The sequence below is a fragment of the Electrona antarctica genome (assembly GCF_951216825.1).
Source record: "Electrona antarctica genome assembly, chromosome: 20".
NCBI lineage: Eukaryota > Metazoa > Chordata > Actinopteri > Myctophiformes > Myctophidae > Electrona > Electrona antarctica.
In genome coordinates, this window is record NC_136801.1 from 2,076,719 (window position 1) to 2,094,512 (window position 17,794).

The 17,794-nt window shown below is 49.7% G+C and overlaps 1 pseudogene across 1 annotated transcript in view; it reads left to right on the forward strand.

Moving 5' to 3' along the window:
- The first annotated feature begins 16,486 nt into the window (after positions 1-16,486).
- The window catches only part of LOC306912691 (crystallin J1B-like), a 30,404-nt pseudogene continuing 29,096 nt past the window's right edge, over positions 16,487-17,794 (forward strand). The window contains exon 1 of the transcript XR_013792583.1: positions 16,487-16,543. The product of XR_013792583.1 is annotated as a crystallin J1B-like (transcript). The remainder of the gene's footprint in view (positions 16,544-17,794) is intronic.

The window sequence follows — 17,794 nt, forward strand, 5'->3', positions numbered from 1 at the left end:
TCTCCTCCCTCGGATGGGGCCAGGCTGGAGGCTGTAGCTCCACCATGTCTTCTCCTCCCTCGGATGGGGCCAGGCTGGAGGCTGCAGCTCCACCATGTCTTCTCCTCCCTCGGATGGGGCCAGGCTGGAGGCTGTAGCTCCACCATGTCTTCTTCTCCCTCGGATGGGGCCAGGCTGGAGGCTGTAGCTCCACCATGTCTTCTCCTCCCTCGGATGGGGCCAGGCGGAGGCTGTAGCTTCACCATGTCTTCTCCTCCCTCGGATGGGGCCAGGCTGGAGGCTGTAGCTACACCATGGTGGCTCCACTCCCTCGGATGGGGCCAGGCTGGAGGCTGTAGCTACACCATGGTGGCTCCACTCCCTCGGATGGGGCCAGGCTGGAGGCTGTAGCTACACCATGGTGGCTCCACTCCCTCGGATGGGGCCAGGCTGGAGGCTGCAGCTCCACCATGTCTTCTCCTCCCTCGGATGGGGCCAGGCTGGAGGCTGTAGCTCCACCATGTCTTCTACTCCCTCGGATGGGGCCAGGCTGGAGGCTGTAGCTCCACCATGTCTTCTCCTCCCTCGGATGGGGCCAGGCTGGAGGCTGTAGCTCCACCATGTCTTCTCCTCCCTCGGATGGGGCCAGGCTGGAGGCTGTAGCTCCACCATGGTGGCTCCAGTGGTGATTTTCACTGGCCCACAACTTACACGCTATAAAGACTGACTGTGGTTTGGTTTCACAACCAGGTTTATTCCCACATGTGAATGTTTGTAACTGTTACCCATGGAAAGCACTGAGCAGGGCATTCTCTGCAGACACAGGCAGGCAGGCAGGCAGGCAGGCAGGCAGGCAGGCAGGCACTGCCTGCAATATTCCGCCGTAGTCTGAAAACCCACTTCTTCAGACTCCATCTTAGCCCGTAGCACTTGCCCTAGCCCCGTAAGTCATTTAGATAGCATTTTATGTATAGACACAGGCAGCACTCAATAGTGTTGATCACTGTACAGATACTACTGTCAGAGAGCTGTTACGTTCTTAGCTTGATGATTCGTGATGACTATTTATATGCACATGATGTATTATTGCCATGCGTTGTTCTTGTTTACTGTAAGTCGATCGCTCTGGATTAAGAGCGTCTGCTAAATTTGTAAATTGTATCGTTATACCTTTGTGGACGAATCCACGGGAAAGGCTTGGCATTGTGTTGTTTGCTCCCCAGTGTGGAGATGAACTGCCCTTCAACAGAGCTGTGATGAACTGCCCTTCAACAGAGCTGTGATGAACTGCCCTTCAACAGAGCTGTGATGAACTGCCCTTCAACAGAGCTGTGATGAACTGCCCTTCAACAGAGCTGTGATGAACTGCCCTTCAACAGAGCTGTGATTAACTGCCCTTCAACAGAGCTGTGATGAACTGCCCTTCAACAGAGCTGTGGAGATTAACTGCCCTTCAACAGAGCTGTGGAGATGAACTGCCCTTCAACAGAGCTGTGATGAACTGCCCTTCAACAGAGCTGTGATGAACTGCCCTTCAACAGAGCTGTGATGAACTGCCCTTCAACAGAGCTGTGATGAACTGCCCTTCAACAGAGCTGTGATGAACTGCCCTTCAACAGAGATGTGGAGATGAACTGCCCTTCAACAGAGCTGTGGAGATGAACTGCCCTTCAACAGAGCTGTGATGAACTGCCCTTCAACAGAGCTGTGATGAACTGCCCTTCAACAGAGCTGTGATGAACTGCCCTTCAACAGAGCTGTGATGAACTGCCCTTCAACAGAGCTGTGATGAACTGCCCTTCAACAGAGCTGTGATGAACTGCCCTTCAACAGAGCTGTGGAGATGAACTGCCCTTCAACAGAGCTGTGGAGATGAACTGCCCTTCAACAGAGCTGTGATGAACTGCCCTTCAACAGAGCTGTGATGAACTGCCCTTCAACAGAGCTGTGATGAACTGCCCTTCAAAAGAGCTGTGATGAACTGCCCTTCAACAGAGCTGTGGAGATGAACTGCCCTTCAACAGAGCTGTGGAGATGAACTGCCCTTCAACAGAGCTGTGATGAACTGCCCTTCAACAGAGCTGTGATGAACTGCCCTTCAACAGAGCTGTGATGAACTGCCCTTCAACAGAGCTGTGATGAACTGCCCTTCAACAGAGCTGTGGAGATGAACTGCCCTTCAACAGAGCTGTGGAGATGAACTGCCCTTCAACAGAGCTGTGATGAACTGCCCTTCAACAGAGCTGTGATGAACTGCCCTTCAACAGAGCTGTGATGAACTGCCCTTCAACAGAGCTGTGATGAACTGCCCTTCAACAGAGCTGTGATGAACTGCCCTTCAACAGAGATGTGGAGATGAACTGCCCTTCAACAGAGCTGTGGAGATGAACTGCCCTTCAACAGAGCTGTGATGAACTGCCCTTCAACAGAGCTGTGATGAACTGCCCTTCAACAGAGCTGTGATGAACTGCCCTTCAACAGAGCTGTGATGAACTGCCCTTCAACAGAGCTGTGATGAACTGCCCTTCAACAGAGCTGTGCAAATACATCATCATAATGTCAGAGGAGGATCAGGTGTCACAGAGAACGGTTTACAGTATAGATGATATGAATGACAGCCTGAGAGCAAAAGAATGGCACCGACCGCGATACTGATGGACTGTCTGTCTGTGGACGATGCTCCGAGGCCTTTAACCATTAAGACCTGAGATCAGATTCTAAAAATGTCTTCTACATCCTGACAGTTTTCTGAAAAAGCTATGTTTCTATTATGTCAGTGGTTCTTCGATTTTTTCAAAAATAGCAGACCTACAAGCTCGTAGCGCGCCACTCGGTGGCGCGCTATGAGCTTGTAGATCTGCTATTTTTCAATAGCTAAAGCTACACCAAAAGGGGTTCCCGCCCAAAATGGGTTAACCATTTAGTCCTGAGGACGCGTCTGTGTCACCTCATAGCTTTTACCCATTTAGACCTGACGTCGAAATTAAAAAAAATGTCATTTAAATTCTGACAGTTTTCTGAAATACCTCATGTTTCTGTATCAGTGGTGCTCAATATTTCATGTCAAGGACCCCAAAAAGTATATGTATTTGGCCGCCGACCCCCCATCTGAAAATATGTTGTTAATTCCAAGGACCTCCTCCCCAGAAGCAAAGATTTGAGTTAAAAACGTTCGCCCTGAAAGAATATTATATTCAAAGATTTGCGCCACATTTTCACAGTTTTTCTAAAATAGCAGACCTATACAAGCTCGTAGCCGCGCTATGAGCTTGTAGAGAATAACATAATGCTTGAAACACCAGAAGGGGTTCCCGTTTCAGAATGGGTTAAATATCCTTGCTGTTGAAAAATAGCAGATCTACCCCCCCCCCCCCCCCTGTCAGAAATAGCTAAAATCCCTGAAACGAAAGAAAGCAGCAAATGGAAAAAAAAATGAACTCATCTTTTACTTTCTCTAATAACCTAAAACATGAACCTTGGTTGAACAAACTATTCAGTTCAGTATTTAATCCATGAGGACGATTCTACAAATGTCTTCTAAATCATGACCGTTTTCTGAAAAACCCTATGTATGTCAGTGGTTCTCAGTTTTTCAGTTTTTCATGTCAAGGACCTCCAAAAATGAAAATATGTTGAAAATATGTTGTTGCAGGGACCCCCCCCCCCACCCCCAGAAGCAAAGATTTGAGTGAAAAAACGTTTGCTCTGAAAGAATATATATTCAAAGATTCGCGCCACATTTTCACGATTTTTCAAAAATAGCAGATCTACAAGCTCGTAGCCGCGCTAAGAGCTTGTAGATCTGCTATTTTTTCAACAGCTAAAGTATAACATAATGCTTAAAACACCAAAAGGGGTTCTCCTGTCCTGAAGGGGTTCAAGTAAATGTACTAATACTTTCCACATGAGGGGATGCCATGCCACGCCATGCCATGCCATGCCATGCCATGCCACACCATGCCATGCCATGCCATGCCATGCCATGCCACACCATGCCATGCCATGCCATGCCATGCCATGCCATGCCACACCATGCCACGCCATGCCATGCCATGCCATGCCATGCCATGCCATGCCATGCCATGCCACGCCATGGCATGCCATGCCATGCCATGCCACGCCATGGCATGCCATGCCATGCCATGCCATGCCATGCCATGCCATGCCATGCCATGCCATGCCATGCCATGGCATGGCATGGCATGGCATGCCACCTGGGAATTCTGTGCCACGTCTTGCAAATAGCCTGCATATGGTGGAAGGTGAGGACAGGCAGGCAGACAGACAGACAGACAGGCAGACAGACAGATAGGCAGACAGACAGACATATGGTGGAAGGTGAGGACAGGCAGACAAGCAGACAGACAGACAGACAGACAGACAGACAGACAGACAGACAGACAGACAGATGGTGGAAGGTGAGGACAGGCAGGCAGACAGACAGGCAGGCAGACAGACAGACAGACAGACAGACATATGGTGGAAGGTGAGGACAGGCAGGCAGTGACCCTGCAGAGCAACACCCACACGTCTATTCTTTATTCCTGTACGTGGCGTACAGTACAGTACAGTACAGTACAGTACAGTACAGTACAGTACAGTACAGTACAGTACAGTACAGTACAGTACAGTACAGTACAGTACAGTACAGTACAGTACAGTACAGGACGCGTGTCCCCCAGACAGACAGACAGACAGACAGACAGACAGACAGACAGACAGACAGACAGACAGACAGACAGACAGACAGGCAGGCAGGCAGGCAGGCAGGCATGCATGCAGGCAGGCAGGCAGACAGGCAGGCAGGCAGGCAGGCAGACAGACAGACAGACAGACAGACAGACAGACAGACAGACAGACAGACAGACAGACAGACAGACAGGCAGGCAGGCAGGCAGGCAGGCAGGCAGACAGGCAGGCAGGCAGGCAGGTCAACCCTCTCTCCTTCAGACCACGGGCTAAAAGTCTGCAATTTCGGCGACGCAAACCCAAACACACTGCATGACATGTCGTCAGAAGCTGACCCTCCCTCCCGTAAGAATGTCAACTTCTTGCCAGTAACATGTGAGTGGCAACCTTGTGCCAGTCACCTACTGTACACAGCAGTGGTTCTCAACCTGTGGTTCGGGACCCCTGCAGGGGGGGGGTCCCCACGTGATTTTGGGAGGGTCACCAGATGACGGTGGCGTGACAATTTAAGGAAGGAAAGACCCTTACTTTACTGCATCAAAAGTTATCAACAAGCGATACTACAGTCTAAAAACAGGTAAAACATTAGCCAGATTGTTATAATATAAGAAAGAGGCAAACATTTTGAAAATAGCTGATCTTGTAGATTGTGTATTTTCCACAACGTCAAACTAAATGTAACGACTCCTACAATTCAACAAGTGCTTGTTGGGACGGTGGTTCCATGTTCTTTTTTTGTTTTTAAATGTTTTTTTTTGTGGCTTTTGCCTTTATTTTATTATTTGTTTATGGAGGGACAGACAGTAGGCTGACAGGAAATGGGGAGAGAGATGGGGGGAGTGACATGCAGTAAAGGCCGTCGGGATCGGGAGTTGAACCCGTGGCACACTGCCAGACTGGATTACCAGCCAAGGTGCCTGGACCGCTGAGCCACGGCCCAGGCCGGTGGTTCCATGTTCAAACATGACTATTGTGGAGATCCCAGTCGCACCACTCCCAGTCGCACATTTTTTTTGGAGGGAGTAAGTATAAGTATAAGTATTTAAATTTTGAAATACTCTAAATTGTACTTATACGTACAGTAAATGTAACTAGTTACTTTCCACCACATGGCCTTCTTTTCCCCCGTGGCCATGCACCTCTAAGGCCCCATTTACACTGGCAGACAAATCCAGCCTGAATCAGATCTGTGCCACATCAAGATTGAAATCCGATTGGTTTAAATGGAGTTGGTACAACATAAGTTCAGGAGGAAGACCACGCCTTCAATGATAAATCGTTGACTAACACTGCTCCTCCTCAATCTACCCTAAGCTCCATCCTCGGCCAACTTCCTGCAACACTCTGTGATCAATCACCATGGTAACCCATCCAGTACCTCCCCTCGACTTATCTACCATGGTAACTGATAACCTTCCACCCAAACCCCTCCCCTTTCTCCACGTATTTGTACCTGCACGTCTACCTGCCATTTCGTGCTTGGTTCTTCGTATGACTCACGTCACGTATCTCTCAGTCACACGGCCGCTTCCGTGTTTGCTCCTCCGCCGAATCCCCGTCCGATTTCAAAGTAATCATTACTTAACTTACCCTCAACTTAAGTTACCTTGCCACCACGGACGGACCACACTATCAGCATTCAGCACCGTCCCCGTCGGAGAAACCTCGGACAGACGCCACCAACGCCAGCCAGCCACCCCGTATTCCAGCGCTGACACCCCGCCATCAACTGCTTCCTCATCGATCTCGTTAATGCCGTCTCACTGAACCGCCGTTCAGTTTATTCTTCCAACGCCAACCTGGCCCATCGACGTCGCGGGACACAAACACCACCGCGATCCGAGAGACCACCTCTCTCCCCCCCCGCTGCAACTTCAAAACCGGCACACTTCTTGCCACGGACCTGTCACCTTCGCTGATTCGATGACGTCACTCCCAAATGCTGCGCTGACTGAGGCTGAGTTACACACCCGCCCACCAAGCAACTACAACACACAAAGCTAAGTTTCCTTCAACACCTTTCATTCATACTACCCAGCCAACATGTCCATCTGGGCCCCACATGGGTTTTGACATGGGCTAATGGGCTCGGGTTCCAAGTGGGCCGTGCATCCAGTTTCCACAAAGGGCCCCCCCTTACAAACCGCCGTGTAAGCACAGCTGGACAACGTTCTCTCTGCGGTGCCCTTCACGCCCACTCGCCGTAGCTATTGGCCGTACTGACAGCCTCTAGTTTTCATCACAACCACGCATTCTATTGCGCTACAATTCAATCATCCGTGTGTTCGTTTCCTCATGCTCCACGATCATGCAGATCACCCCCTCCTAACCTATTGAATTCATTCACCCTCCATTCAGCCTTTTACCCACCCACCCCTCACCCACCCAGTTCTACTAGTCCCCTCTCTTTGACATCTACAGTCAAAACAATTTACTGATCGTCTGCTCATTAACATCTGATGTAACGAGCATTTACCCAGTTATCTGCCCGCATGCTGGGCATCCGCTAACATCATCGGACATCTTCAGTCTAAACAATTTACTGATTGTGTGCTCATTAACTTTGACTTGCAGCCTTCATCCAGCCCTCCTTCCCCTCCCCCCCACCTCTCCTGGCACTGCGTGCTCCCTCCTTCCCTCCCTCGGCAGGGCGCTTCCTTCCCGCCTCCCTTCCCTCCCTCCTTCCCTCCCTCGGCACAGGGCGCCTCCCTCCCCCTTTGCAGCCTTCTTCCAGCCCTCCTTCCCTCCCTCCTTCCCCTCCCCTCCCGCCTCCCCCGGCACAGCGTGCTCCCTCCCTACCTCCCTCGGCAGGGCGCTTCCTTCCCGCCTCCCTTCCCTCCCTCCTTCCCTCCCTCGGCACAGGGTGCCTCCCTCCTTCCCTCCCTCGGCACAGCGTGCCTCCTTCCACCCCTTCCTACCTCCCTCGGCACAGCGTGCCTCCTTCCACTCCTTCCTACCTCCCCCGGCACAGCGTGCCCCCTTTACTCCCTCCTTCCCCTCCCTGCCTCCCTCCATCGACACAGCGTGCCACCGCCCCTCTGCACTACATGCTCAAGAATCGATTACCCCGTGATGCCGTTCGATGACAAGGATCAACTACCCAGTGACATCGGTCCATTACAAGAATCAATCGAATCTACCAGATCATCGTCGCGGCTTCCTTTGGGCTTAATTGACCAGCCGCCCGCTTCTCCACGCTCAAACAACCATCACAGTTCACAACACCAAACGGAAGCTCGTCCAGACCATTAAACTCCACCCTAACCACCTCCAACCTACCATTCCGTCCCAAACCATCATGGGGGGAAGACCCTACGACGACTCATCCCGGGTCACCGGCACGACTATAAACCACACCTACCTACCAAGCTCTCCGTCGGCGCTACTCACCCCCATTCTCTAACACCATAGACCTGCTTCGCAAATCCCACCATCAAGCAACAACTTCCCTACAGACTCCTGTCGGAAGCTCCTACCCCTCGTCTCATTCCACGTCACCCGGCTTCCCGAGAGCCTCTAAAGAACTAGTCACGTCATCCTCCTCGCCTCAAACCATCACCTCAAACCCACGTAGGACGAATCGACTCTCTCCTCGGACCACGTCAACCTCTCCTGCATTCCCTGGGTTCCTAGGGTACTCGGAATTCAGTACTTCAATCTCGCATGCAACCTCGCACGCATCAGACAAGGCGCCCTCGGGTCTAAGAAACGCCCACCTCGCCACCGTCAAGTAACTGTTTCTTACGCACTCCTCTCTTGGGGTCCTGTAATGACGGAGTGCGCCGTCTCAGACGTCAGCCTAGACGGACGCCTCTCTCTCCGGGCCGTCTCAGATGTCAGCCAAGACGGACGCCTCTCTCTTCGGACCCCAGGCCAATACTCAGGGTCCAATACCCCCATCGGAGCCCACACGGGCATCTCTCAGGGCCGCCGCCCCTCAATCCCGGGCTACGCCCTTCATCCTCCCCCCTCAGGGCTTCGCCCTTCATCCCCCCTCAGGGCTTCGCCCTTCATCCTACCTGGCCTTCGTCCACCACCTCCCCCCCCCACAGAGCTTCGCAACGAGCTGGCTCTTCCTTCACCTCCCCCAGGGGCTTAGTCTTCACTATCAGGGCTTCGCCCTTCATCCCCCCCCTCACCCCCTCCCCCCTCCTGTAACGCCAAATCATCCATGTCTCCCTCACCCCTCGACCCTCCCCCCCCCCCCCTTCACCCGTCACCCAGCCCCTCGGAAACCTCCTACATCCTCACTCCCCCCCTCCTTCCCCTATTCCCAACCCCTCATCCTCCTCCCTTCCCCCTCATCCCCACGGACAGCCAAGGCCATCCCACGCATATCAATATGCACGCATATCAACATGCACCTCATTTCTATCATTCCTTTTCATGTTCCACTTCTCTTCTAAATAAACGCTAAACCATGTCAAACGATGTTCGATTGAATGTGTGGTCTGTACTAGTGAAATGGAGTTGGTACAACATAAGTTCAGGAGGAAGACCACGCCTTCAATGATAAATCGTTGAATAACACTGCTCCTCCTCAATCTACCCTAAGCTCCATCCTCGGCCAACTTCCTGCAACACTCTGTGATCAATCACCATGGTAACCCATCCAGTACCTCCCCTCGACTTATCTACCATGGTAACTGATAACCTTCCACCCAAACCCCTCCCCTTTCTCCACGTATTTGTACCTGCACGTCTACCTGCCATTTCGTGCTTGGTTCTTCGTATCCCTCCCTCCCTCCCTTTTCCAGACCTAGAGTCTGGTCAGCCTGACTTTTCTTCCGCCGCCAAGGGGAAGTTTTTTGTCACCACTTCAGAAATTGCTTGCGCCCCGTCGCAATTGCCTACTCAGGATAGGACAACATCGGGTCTCCACAAGAGTGCACCGAGACAACTTGCAGTGTTCCACACCTTAACCAGTTTAATTGCAACCATATCCTCATTTTCAGGTTCCAGATGGGGGTCCTGTAATGACGGAGTGCGCCGTCTCAGACGTCAGCCTAGACGGACGCCTCTCTCCGGGCCGTCTCAGATGTCAGCCAAGACGGAAGCCTCTCTCTTCGGACCCCAGGCCAATACTCAGGGTCCAATACCCCCATCGGAGCCCACACGGGCATCTCTCAGGGCCGCCGCCCCTCAATCCCGGGCTACGCCCTTCATCCTCCCCCCTCAGGGCTTCGCCCTTCATCCCCCCTCAGGGCTTCGCCCTTCATCCTACCTGGCCTTCGTCCACCACCTCCCCCCCCCACAGAGCTTCGCAACGAGCTGGCTCTTCCTTCACCTCCCCCAGGGGCTTAGTCTTCACTATCAGGGCTTCGCCCTTCATCCCCCCCCTCACCCCCTCCCCCCTCCTGTAACGCCAAATCATCCATGTCTCCCTCACCCCTCGACCCTCCCCCCCCCCCCTTCACCCGTCACCCAGCCCCTCGGAAACCTCCTACATCCTCACTCCCCCCCTCCTTCCCCTATTCCCAACCCCTCATCCTCCTCCCTTCCCCCTCATCCCCACGGACAGCCAAGGCCATCCCACGCATATCAATATGCACGCATATCAACATGCACCTCATTTCTATCATTCCTTTTCATGTTCCACTTCTCTTCTAAATAAACGCTAAACCATGTCAAACGATGTTCGATTGAATGTGTGGTCTGTACTAGTGAAATGGTCACATGACTCATTTAGACAAGTCAGATTCCAATCTGGATGTGGCTCAGATCTGATTCAGGCTGGATTTGGCTGCCAGTGTAAATGGGGCCTAAGTCCATTCTCCACTAGACACTATGGATTGGTTTCTACGTCCGGACGGATACCCCGTCCGTCCAGGAGGCTCAGATCTGAACCCATATTGATTTGGCTTCATTAGGAACCCGTTGCGACTGCATGCCAGGCAGGGATTCGAACTCACAACCTTCCACATGAAAGGCATTATGCTATTGTAGTTGTAGGTTGTAGGTTTACACTCTACAACATACGACGAATTAGACCGTTCCTCACCCAGGAGTCAGCCCAGCTCCTAATCCAGACAACAGTCTTGTCAAAACTTGACTATTGTAACTCCCTCCTTACTGGCCTACCGGCATGTGCACTTAAGCCCCTCCAACTGATCCAAAATGCCGCAGCCCGCTTGGTCTTCAACCAGCCAAAATTCTCACACGTCACCCCCCTTCTCCGCTCCCTCCATTGGCTCCCGGTCGCTGCCCGCACAGAATACAAAACTCTGATGCTGGCATTCAAAGCAACCAAAGGCATGGCCCCCCCATATCTCACAAGTATGATCGTACCCTACAAACCCTCCCGCGCACTCAGATCAGCCAACGCAGGGAAGCTGGAGGTACCTTCACTAAAAACGCCAGGACAACGCTCCACACGTCCCAAACTCTTCTCCCTTCTGGCTCCAAAACTATGGAATGCACTTCCCATCACAGTCAGAACTGCAGCCTCACTCCCAATCTTCCGCCGTAGTCTGAAAACCCACCTATTCAGACTCCACCATGGCCCGTAGCACTTGCCCTAGCCTAGCCCCTTAGATAGCACATTATGTAGACTTAGATAGTATTTTAAACAGACTTATAGCTTGTTACGTAGACAGCTCTAGAATTGCACTTTATGTAGTCATAGCACTTTATAGTACACATGTATAATATATTATATAGTATAGTATGTATAGTTTACATAGATACTCCACTGTTACGTTCTTAGTTTACGCATGATTCATGATAACTACTTTTTATATATGTAAATCGCTCTGGATTAAGAGCGTCTGCTAAATGCCTAAATTGTAATTGTAAATTGTATTTGGCGTTCATCACATTGATTGATTGATTGAAATATTTATTAACAGTTAACAGCAGAATTTACAGTACATTTCAAGCACAAACTCAATACAAAGACTGTTAACTGTGAGTGGACGACCCAATAAAGCATTACACTTGTTTACAAGAGGGTCCACCTTGTTCAATTCATCAAAACATTTAGAGACGTACAAATAGACACTTCTATATACCGGTAGGAATAGTGATGACTGTCCTACCAGTCCGGAGGGGGTGACGGGGTGGGGGTGACGGGAGAGCGGGGGGGGGGGGGGGGGGGGGGCTGAAATTAGAGAAGGGTGCTGAGAGGTATAGAGGCTACAGTACACTGTGCGGTATGCCTGCTAGTCTAGCGTCCGGCCATTCAGCTTCGTTCTTCTCTCCTGTCAGCCATTCAGCTTCGTTCTTCTCTCCTGTCATCCGTGCAATGAAAGTCGTGGCATTCACCGAGTCAGGGACGTGCAGAGGGTGTTAGAGAGGCAGGGCTGACATCCCGTAAGACGGCACTTTTGGACCAAAAAAATAGCAGATCTACAAGATCTCAACGCGTCTCGCTGCGACGTGTTAGAGCTTGTAGATCAGCTATATTCGGGGCGCAACCCAGCACTCTTTAGCTAGTATAGAGATGCAGGTGTAACGACATGGATTTATAAACAAATTTGTTCAACGCAAAATACTGTGTTCGAGTTCAGGAGACGTTATGGAAAAAACAAGCAATTCTCCTGAATGCTGCCTTCCGGCATGGCATTGAATTCCTGTTCTGTCCTTTGTCTATAGAGAAGTGTCTATTTGTACGTCTCTAAATGTTTTTGATGAATTGAACATTGTGGACCCTATTGGAAACAAGTGTAATGCTTAATTGGGTCGTCCACTCACAGTTAACAGCCTTTGTATTGAGTTTGTGCTTGAAATCCCCCGCTTGAAATGTATACTGTAATTCTGCAAACTGTTAATACATTTTTAAATCAATCAATCAATCAATCAAAAGCATGGCATGGAAAGGAGTGTAATTTGCATTTCTTTCACCGTATAGTATAAATGCTGCATTCGTGGTCTGGAGAGGGCAGTTGTTTTACAGACGGGTAAAAGGGCAGGGGCCGGAGCCCCCTTTGATGTCTATGTGTGCACGACCCTGCACTGAGACAGCAGACAGAAAGCATGTCAACAGGAGAGCTTTACTTTTGTGGTTAATTACTAACCCGACGTCTCTATATTTTGGGCATAATCATTAGCCTATTTATAGGTGAAAATGTTAAAAAATTAGGGAAATAAACAGATCCACACTAGCTCATAATTAACCCATTTTGGGCAGGGACCCCTTTTGGTGTTAGCATTATGTTATGCTTTAGCTATTGAAAAATAGCAGATCTACAAGCTCATAGCGCGCCACCGAGTGATTTTTGAAAAATCGAAGAACGACTGACATAGAAACATTGCTTTTTCAGAAAAATGACAGGATGTAGAAGACATTTTTAGAATCTGATCTCAGGTCAAAATGGGATAACGCATGCATTGTGAGCTTGTAGATGTAACTATTTTATACACATGGATGAATAGGTACGGTAGAAATAACCTCGGCTTACAGAATTCCTGGTAAAATGCCCGGTTGTTACAGACTAAAGTATGCCAGGATATATGGAGGACTGTGAGCCATTGTGTCGTTGCTAATAGAGAGCCCATGGCTGCAGTGTTGTCTGTTCATTGTTTTCCATGGCATTATGTATTGATTCGTTGTAGGATGACATGACCTCTAAATACACTCCACTTGGCCCGTGTGGAAGGGGGGGGGGGGGGGAGAAATCGATGCCGCCCGGGATGGGGTCACAGTGGAGACCCCATGAGAGTCCAGGCATCAGTAGACAGTGGCCAGGGAAGACATGGAGGTGCATGACCCCCAGTGGTGTGTGTGGAGGCAGAGTGCTATTACTGGGAAGCCAGTGTTTGGTTTCGTTGACGAAACATGTTCTGCCGACTACCTTTTTTTCCCCACTGACTGCATCATGGCGGGTGATCCATCCATCCATCCATCTTCAACCGCTTATCCGTAGTCGGGTCGCGGGGGCAACAGCTCCACCAAAGAGCTCCAGACTTCCCTCTCCAGAGCAACATTAGTGACTTCCTCCTGGGGGATTCCGAGACGCTCCGAGGCCAGTGAGTCGATGTGTTTCCTCCAACTGCGCTTTGGTCTGCCCCGGGGTCTCCTCCCAGTGGGACGTGATCCTTGGTCTGCCCCGGGGTCTCCTCCCAGTGGGACGTGCATCAAGGACCTCCCTAGGGAGGCGCCCGAGAGGCAGTCCTAACCAGATGCCCCAACCACCTCAGCTGGCTCCTTTCCAGGCGAAGGAGCAGCGGTTCTACTCCGAGGCATGGCGGGTGATGAGCTCTGAAAATAGCAGATCTACAAGCTCAGAACACGTCCCGGGCAGCACAACGCGTTGGGAGGAGGCTATCTCTCCTGTTTCTGTAGCGTGACACAGCTTGATGTACAAGTACTGGAGATGGCGCTAGTATGTGGCAGGGACTGACCCCCCCAATCCATCCCTTGATGCTGAGGGAGTTCCAGGGGGTACGTCCCCTGCAGCTGAACTGTAGTTACTGTAGTTACTTTGGAGATTTAACTTTTTTTTTATCCCATGATTTTGTAACCCATTTTTCACCCCTGTGTCAATTATCTAATGTGATCCTGGGCTCTACACACCCTCCGCCAGCCTAGTCCCCATATATGGGGGACATGGGGAGAGCAACGGACTTGAACTCATGCTTCCTTCATGCCTGAGTGTCCCAAGTTGCTCCTTTAAACCTGACAGGGGGGGGGGGGGGGTGTTTCCCTGGTTGGACGTAGCGTGTGGAAGGAACACGTTATTCCAACCAGTTCCTTTCCCCTCCAACAGGCGCCCCGGCTGGCCAGGGGGAGGCAGTTTGTTTAGAGACCAGGATTACTGCATGTTTTTTGTGAGGGTACCTACCGTAGGGGACACGGGGAGAACATGTGAGGGTACCTATAGTGGACACGGGGAGAACATGTGAGGGTACCTACTCTATAGGGGACACGGGGAGAACATGTGAGGGTACCTACCCTAGTGGACACGGGGAGAACATGTGAGGGTACCTACTCTATAGGGGACACGGGGAGAACATGTGAGGGTACCTACTCTATAGGGGACACGGGGAGAACATGTGAGTGTACCTACCCTAGTGGACACGGGGAGAACATGTGAGGGTACCTACTCTATAGGGGACACGGGGAGAACATGTGAGGGTACCTACCCTAGTGGACACGGGGAGAACATGTGAGGGTACCTACTCTATAGGGGACACGGGGAGAACATGTGAGGGTACCTACCCTAGGGGACACGGGGAGAACATGCAAACTCCACACAGAAAGGCCCTTTCGCCAACCCCGTCTCGGGTATGGGCACTGATGACGCGGAGGAGGAAACACGCCGCCAGCACCCACAGCGTCCCCAGCGGGAATCGAACCCAGGACCTTCTAGCTGTGAGGCGACAGCACTACCAACTGTGCCACCGTGCCCCCTGGAGATTTTAATTTTGATTAGAACAAACAAAAAGGTAGGAGCGCACACCAGTAGTGGGGAGGTGCTGACCGCAGGAGATACAACTTTAATATGTCATAATAATAATGTCATAATGTCATATACCCTGAAGAAGGCAACCTGTTTGCCGAAACGTCGGTAAAATAAAGTTTATGGCATCGTGACAACGAGCTGTGCGGCCTCTTTCCTTTCTTGTCAAAACTTTGATTAGAAAACATACATTAACCACTTCAACCCTATACATTTCGGCCATTTGTACTTTTACTTTTAGTACTTTAAGTACATTTTGATGCCGATACTTTTGAACTATTACTCAAGTACTTTTACTTGTAACGGAGCAGTTCTAAATTGCAATATTGGTACTTTTACTTAAGTAAAACAATTCAGTACTTTTTCCACCACTGGTATACGTACGTAGGCCTACATTTACTTAAGTAAAAGATCTGAGTAGTAGTACTACATGACTGTCTGCCTAAATATGTCCCAAACCGCCCCTCAAGTCTTCGGGGCGACTCACACGGTCGCAACAGATTGATGTATGCTTGTTGTTGTATGAGATGTATAGCTGATGCAAGCTCGCAATGCATTTCCAATGGGAGTCACATGGTTTGACACAACATTTGTGTTGTATGAGGGGGAGGGGGGCAGTCGAAACACAGCCGAAAGCCATACAACAGCTTGTAGTCCAAAATGTTGTATCAAACCATGTGACTTCCATTGGAAATGCATTGGGGCGGCCATGACACTTACATCTTGCTTACATCTAGCATGAATCAATGTTGTATGCTAGATGTAAAGGTGTGAGTCGGGTCTTCCACTGCTGGCCTGCTCGCTGTGCCTAAAAACAAATGGCAACTAAAAAAAACACGGTGAAGCAGCTTTCTGCTTCTAGTGGCCAACGGCGTGGAACAAACTCCCACTGTACCTTCCACAGGCAGCCTCTGTAGACATGTTTAAAGCGCAGCTCAATACCTATACTTCTACACTCTTGCTTTTAATTGATCTTTTAAATTTCTTGTTATTTATGTCCTCACTGTATTGCATTACTGCTATTATTTTAATGTTTTATGCCTTGCTTTTCTTTTCTTTTTTTTCTCTCCATTGCTCTGTAAAGCACTTTGAGCTGCATTTCATGTCATGAAAGGTGCTATACAAATAAAGTTTATTATTATAACTTCTCTTCCCACACTGGAGTAAAGTTTGATCATCATGGCACTCTGCTGTGTTGGAGGAGACCACGCCCCCTGCTGGTCAAATGTGGCCCCTGGCCCTTTTCTCTCTCTCCAACAGCAGAGTGCGTGTGTGCGTGTCTGTGTGCTTGCGTGTGTGTGTGTGTGTGTGTGTGTGTGTGTGTGTGCGTGCACGTGCCTGCATGTGCGTGTGTTATCAGCCAGCTGGCCAGATGGTGGGTGCTCCAGTGCTCCACCCTCACCCGTATGTCACATAACTGACAGCGTCAGTCAAACTGGACAGTGAGTGGAAGACGCTGAAAAAGGATTTCTGTGGTAAGTACACTGTAGTTGTATACTAGTGAGAACATACTAGTTTAGTACTGGTACGTAGTGAGTGTCTATGTGGTAAATACACATGTAGTTTAATACTATAGTGTATACTAGTGAGAACATACTAGTTTAGTACTGGTACGTAGTGAGTGTCTATGTGGTAAGTACACATGTAGTTTAATACTATAGTGTATACTAGTGAGAACATACTAGTTTAGTACTGGTACGTAGTGAGTGTCTATGTGGTAAGAACATACACTGTATAGTTAAATACTATACCTCACTAGTAGGCCTACTAGTGAGGGTCTATGATTCTATCTATGTGGTACGAACATTAAAGTACTCGTATATATACACTAGTGACAGAAGCAATAATTCAACCCTCCTCTGTGCTGCATGATTGGCTTCTGTAAAGATTGATGCCATTCAGGTGATGCTAGTATAGCCTACGCGGTATATCCGGAGAACCCGCCAGTTTCCTTCCTTCATCAATGTCTTCATCGTTATGCTAACGTGCTGTCTTCATCAATGTCTTCATCGTTATGCTAACATGCTCTTCATCAATGTCTTCATCGTTATGCTAACATGCTCTTCATCAATGTCTTCATCGTTATGCTAACATGCTCTTCATCAATGTCTTCATCGTTATGCTAACATTCTCTTCATCAATGTCTTCATCGTTATGCTAACATGCTCTTCATCAATGTCTTCATCGTTATGCTAACGTGCTGTCCTCATCAATGTCTTCATCGTTATGCTAACGTGCTGTCTTCATCAATGTCTTCATCGTTATGCTAACGTGCTGTCTTCATCAATGTCTTCATCGTTATGCTAACGTGCTGTCTTCATCAGTGTCTTCATCGTTATGCTAACGTGCTGTCTTCATCAGTGTCTTCATCGTTATGCTAACATGCTGTCTTCATCAGTGTCTTCATCGTTATGCTAACGTGCTGTCTTCATCAGTGTCTTCATCGTTATGCTAACGCGCTGTCTTCATTAGTGTCTTCATCGTTATGCTAACGTGCTGTCTTCATCAGTGTCTTCATCGTTATGCTAACGTGCTGTCTTCATCAATGTCTTCATCGTTATGCTAACATGCTGTCTTCATCAATGTCTTCATCGTTATGCTAACGTGCTGTCTTCATCAGTGTCTTCATAGTTATGCTAACGTGCTGTCTTCATCAATGTCTTCATCGTTATGCTAACGTGCTGTCTTCATCAATGTCTTCATCGTTATGCTAACGTGCTGTCTTC